This window comes from Pterocles gutturalis, unplaced genomic scaffold, assembly GCF_000699245.1.
Source record: "Pterocles gutturalis isolate BGI_N339 unplaced genomic scaffold, ASM69924v1 scaffold16296, whole genome shotgun sequence".
NCBI classification, from domain to species: Eukaryota; Metazoa; Chordata; class Aves; order Pterocliformes; family Pteroclidae; genus Pterocles; species Pterocles gutturalis.
Genome location: NW_010100666.1, coordinates 5,756 through 12,064, shown reverse-complemented (window position 1 = coordinate 12,064; position 6,309 = coordinate 5,756).

The window sequence follows — 6,309 nt, the reverse complement described above, 5'->3', positions numbered from 1 at the left end:
AGCAGGAATCGATAAGGGGATAGGAAGTTGGAGAATCAGACTCACCTGTGTGTGTTTGCTGCTGCACTGAAGTTATGGCCCCCCCCCAGGGGGACTATCAGGGGTCCCTCCAGGGACCCTCTAGGGGTATTGGGGAAGAAAGAAAGGTCTCAGTGAATGTAAATAGCCCCCAGCCTTGACACAGGGGGAAAAACTTCTGTAGCTGCTTTTATCGGAGCCCTGCCCCAGCAGGCACCATATCGTTTTGTAATGCAATGAGACAGCCTAGCTGCCTGGCTGCTGCGGTGCCGCGCGAGACAGCTTCTAGTTCTCCATCTCTGTCCCATCTCAGAACAACAGGGGCTGTCGGTCCTGGAGACCAATGTCCACTCCGTTCAGGTTTGAGAACATCAAACCTCAGAAAGTTGTGTGCAGTGTTGCTGGGCTCTATAGTCACTGCAGTTTCTGAACCCTAAAACCTCTAGGTCTGGTGCATTCCTATAACCATGCTTTCTAGAGTTTTCAGTTAGTGCTAGCAGAAACAGGATTATTGCCTGTGACATAAGCAGTTGCCAGATAACCTAAATGTAGTGGTTGCTATCAGGATTTTAGTGAGACACCACAGTTTTTCAGAAAGTGGGAGTTCATCAGACAATAGAGTTACCTGTACCCCACTTGGTGGTTTTGTGTGGTGCGTTTGTTCGGTAGCGGCGAGGGGACACAGGAAAAAGTAATGAATAGTGAGGTTTAATTTCATCTGTATGGAGAGGTGGATGGGAAGCTGATGAAATACAGTTGTTTCAATTTTCTTACGGCATTAGGTGGGCTTGATTTTTCTTGTGTTCATAAAAGGAAAAAAATGATGTATCAGTCATTTTCCCATAATCCACTCCCTGGCAAATTCCATTAGATCCAAGGAGGCTGAAGCCATCAAGATGAGTGTCTTGTACGTATGTGTGCATATGGAGCTGGCGCTCACCTGAAGAGAGAGCGAGACTGAAGTGATGTACACAGACATCTCAATGAAAGCATCAGTGCCACCCTGTGGTTCAGTGGGCTTTGAAGTGTGAGGAGCAACTGGGACACCCTAACCAGGGAAAGGGGACAAAGGAGTCACCAGGAGGCAAAGTTAGTAAACACAGAGGAATGGGAACAAAGTGGGACATACTATGGCATATAGCAATGGATTTTGCACTGGTAGAGGGTATCACCTTCCCTGCCTAGACACATAAATTTTGAGATGCTGTGAGGCAAAATTCATCCCAAGGTATTTTAGTATGAGATACTTTGGTCCTTGGAGGATCTGGCTTCTCCCTACTGCTCACAGAGGAAGGCTAGACATAAAAATTAGACCACATGCCTAGTTTTCTGGCACTTCTAATGTTAAATGAGTGTTGTGGTTTTAAAAGCCACCGCATAGCCTCCTGTTAAAAACCTTGTGGGCTGAGGCAGGGACCGGAAGGGTTCACTCACCACTTACAGTCATGGGCAAGAAACCAACATGACTTGGGAAAACAAACAAATAAAAGTTTAATTTGTTAACTATTTACCATCAAAAACAAAGCAAGATAATGAGAAAAAGAACTTATAAAGGCACTTCTCCCCTACTCCTCCCTTCCTCCCAGGCCCAAAAAGGCTTTGTCCTTACTTTCTGTACCTTCTCCCCCCCGGCGGTGCAGGAGGGCAGGGAATGGGGGTTGCAGTCAGTCCATGTTGTCTCTGCCACTTCTTCTCCTCAGGGGAGGGCTCCTCACAGTCTTTCCCCGCTCCAGCATGAGGTCCCTCTCACACGAGAGTCCTTCACAAACCACTCCAACATGGGGAGTCCTTCCCACATGGGGTCTCAGTCTTCTGACAACCTCTTGGCTCCGGCAAGGGTTTCTTCAACAAAGTTCATGGCCTCCTTCGGACACGGCTCTTTCTTCCAAATGTGGGGTCCTCTATGGCTACACCACCATGAGCTACAATGGGCTGCAGAGGAATCTCTGTTCCGGGGCACCTCCTTCCTCTCCTTTCTCTTCACTGACCTTCATGTCTGCATAGTATCTGCATGATAACAGCTGCTCAAGTCAAACCTTTCTTTTAACAACAAAAATGATCCCTGAAAACTGCCAACATGCCGAAGGCCTTTGATAACAGAAAATAGTTTAGTTCAGCCTACACAAACACAAAACAAAATCTGTAGTTGTACTCAAGTGCAATTTATTCAAGACAGCTTTTAGTTACCTTTTTGTCTCAGAATCCCAGAGAGAAAATCCAAGTTAGAGCAGCTAAGAGCCCCAAACACTCTTACACCTCTTCTTCCCCCTCCTCTCTCAAATAGCCCCTTCCCAGGAACTCAGTAAGGGAATTGTCCACATTGCAAATCCTTGAGGCTCATTACATTCCTCTTAGTATTCTGTTTGTACCAAAATAAACTATTTGCATAGGTCATAATCAACTGCACAGCTTTTGAAATGCAGAGTACAAGTTCTGACTTCATCTGCACCAGTGTAAAGCAGGGATAACCTGAGTGCAATTGGCTGCAGAAGCACTTGGGTGTGAAGTTGACATCTGTGGGACCTCATTCAGGACTAGTGTTCCTACACAGAGCACCTCAAAAAGTAATTCAGTAACACAGCCTGTCACCTTTAGCACCACGAACATATTGGTCATTTCACAGGAATTTCTTACCAGGCTGCTATACCACTTACAGTTGGACTTGATGATCTTAAAGGTCTTTTCCAACCTGAATGATTCTATGACCTGATCATCATTATGAGGTAGGATGCAAGTGGTAGAGAAATGCACAACCCTTTGCAGATGTCCTTTCAGTAACCAGCTAACTGAAGGCTCCAACAGAAATCCCAGCAGATCTCACTGAGGCAAGTTACTGCCCCCAGCTATCTGTTCTACCCGTCTGCTGGAGATTTCTGCAACACAGCACAAGTGTGAGAAGCTAATGTAGACCTCTCACGTCCACCCCAGGAATGGAGAAGCTGAGGGGTTGTGCTGAGGGATTGACGATGCCTGGGAAGCTTCCACAGAGAGGCACCAGCAAACGGCGGCAGCTCTCATGTCCCAGTCTGACACAGCTGTCTGCTCAGTTCCTGCATTTTGTGTTCAGTAAACGCCACACTCCCTTTCCCATGGCAGATTTTTTGCATAGACATAACACTGTTTCCAAGGGGTGCAAAAAAAAAAAAAAACCCTGAACACGTCCTTTTCCTCAGATTGCTGTGCACTACATGTGCAGATAATGCATCTGGCCACAAAGAATCCTGCTGTGTTGTGGTGGGGGATGCCTATTGGTTTTTTTGAGCAAGCTCGAATGTTAACACGAACAAACTTTGCGAACATTAATATGAAAGACTAGCTCAAATTCCACCTTCAGCTTTGTCAGCCAGCACTGGTAGGCTCCATTGTAGGTGATCTGTAAACTGGACTAAGCACCTTCCTCTTCTGTGCTAGGACATAAGACCTAGAAGCACATTTTGGAAGCAGACAAAACCTCTTCTCTCTGATTTAGGCTTCCAGATGATCTGAGACAATGTGGCCACAGCAGGTCGGCCATCTATCCAAAGTGACTGTGCAATGGGTATGTCTTAACTGTCCATATCAAATGAAGATCAAAGTCATCCCTTTAGGGAAATTTGCTACAGATCCAGCGCCTGGGCAAAGAGCAAGCTGATGTAGAAATAGTGGAGGCCTCCAAGTAGGCACACACAGAGTGATTCTGTATTTGGAACCTGAAAATAATACAGGAAGAAAACAGAGATTACTAAATAATTTCTACTACTGAGACAAATATTTTATCCTGCTGTAAAACAAAACTCCTGCTGAAGTCGTTTCCAGTTGACTTTGGTCCCTTGTGATATGGTAGTTTCAGCTGCTAAAAGCAAGGTGAGTGACAAATCATGTTATAAAAGCCTGTTTAGCTTGTGTAGTGTTGCATGAATCCCCATTTCTATGAACAGTCCATACCAGACATCATACAATAACATGAGGAAAGAAAAAAGACAGCTTATGATATATCCTGCCTAGAATTAGTGTGGTCATACATGTTCTGGAGAGCAAGATAAGGGGAACTGCTGTTTGATGGGCCTGATGCAGAGCTGTTGCAGACCACACATTTCCTACTATAAATAGGGGGAAAATCTGGGTTGTCTGCAGGTTGTGACAAACTCACTAAAGCGGATATGATTTTTCTTATAAAGCTGCTTATCCATCTGAAGACGATTACTCTCTCATCCTTGCCACTTCATTCCCTTTCATCCCTAAAAAATGTACGTGTATTTGATAGACGTTGTGTACTTCAGGAAGACAAGCACAAAGGATCGCACTGGAAACGAAGAATTCTGAAGATCTGAAAAGATACTGAAATGCTTATACTATATACTGAAAAATACACATAAATTAAGGTAAAGAGGGATGATCAAGAACATTATCTTGATGTACTGAGCTACCAAAAAACCCTTCTTGTGTCAGAGACTTCTCTACATTGATGCTATTGGAGTTAGATCAGCAGTAACTGCAAAGAGCTCATTTTCAAAGTCATCGTTATAAATCACAGGGAAAAAAAAAGATTCCTGATAGAAATAACATTGTGCTGTAAACTCTAATTCTACATTTGCTTCAGTACATGTTAGACAATCCCATGAAACTTACGAGTCCACCTTCAAGGCAATACCATTCTCCCAGTAGAAGCTTTCACCTTTCTTGCGCAATCCAATCCAGCAGTCATCCATTTTCAAACGCTTAGCTAAAGAATGCTTAAAAAAAAAAAAAAAAGCATGTTTGATTTTTGTCAACATGAGCTCTCACAATGAGAAGCAAATCCCTCCTATGATTTTTGAGGACTAGTTCATCACTTTGTCATTCAGAACACTTTCATAAGCATTTCACTGAGAGTTAAGAGCCTAATTCTGCCTTTGAATTAACCCTTATGGTACCATACACTTCAGTGAAGTTATTCAATTCTATAGCCTTGAAAATTAATACTGTTCACTACACACAAAAACACTCAAACACCATGTATTGGTTATGTCTGTCTATCTATGTTTATTGATCTATATCTACACAGCTTGGTCTAAATAGGGCGGTGTTTCCTGCATTTCAGACTGGAATAATGGGAAGCAATTTAAATTTAAAGCTTTTAATCTGTGGATGTACAGATAAAAAAAGACAGTTCACTGCTCCAGAAGTTTACAACAACCTGTATCAAACACTGCAAAGAACGATGGAAGATCACACAAACAGCACTGGCAATGGGCTAATATTACAGAACTCCATGCCACAAAGCTATCATTAGACTCAGTGAACTTAAAAATTATATCAATATTAGCTGTCAGCATGGATAGGTCAGCCATGCAGAAGGGGCCCGTGGAGATGTGTTGGAATTACTGGCAAAGAAAGGGGTCTGATGATGGGATAAAATGAGAGGCCACATCCAGTAAGGGACTCATACGTGACTTAAGAACTAGGCCCTACATCTTTCTCGTTATTGAAATCCTTGTTGCTGTAAAAAATATTTGTTAGCTCAAGTCAAATTCAGATGTAACTTATTCTGTATAATTTCACTGAGGTTTCCTCCATTTCAATATCTGCTACACCACTAATATCTACCAGCCAACCAGAAAAGCAGTGTTTCGACCTCTGTTCAACAATCACAGGAACAAGAAAGCTCAAATGTTAATCTAGCTAAAAACAAACTTTTTGATTAAACTAGTTTCTCATTGACAACACTCAAAAGACAGCAGATCTGTAAAAGGATATTACAGGTTTAGCAGCATACAGCAATAAGATGTCACTAGGATTCACTGACTCAATGCAACTGGACCATAAGATAGGCAAATCAAAGTATTTTTACAAACTTATTAGCATGAGAAATTGTCCCGACCAGCTTCAGCGGGGGGATACTCCTGCCACTGGCATAGGCATGCATCTCTAAGAGGCTTTAAGGCATATCTGAAAACAGATGCAAGCAGATAAAGACGGACAATTTCCACTATGCTGAGAAATGGTTTTAAATGTTCGGTTTCTTATAGAAACCAAAGTATCCTTTGTTTGTCTGTACAGGAAGTTGGATAGGTTATACCTGCTTTGAAGATGAAGGTCCTTAGGACAGAAAAGGAAAACTAGGCAAACTGATAACAAAGAACTTTTCATAGCTATTCAAGTCAAATCCAGGCCACCAAAGCAGTGTGGGGCAGCTGGTACTGCTGGTGCACCTGCTGCAGCCAGCCAGCTGCTCACAGTGACAAAGCAGGTACTTCCCACCACCTGATTTCACACACCTGATTTCACACAACCTACTTATTTTACAAAGATTTGAAGGATAAGTATTGCATT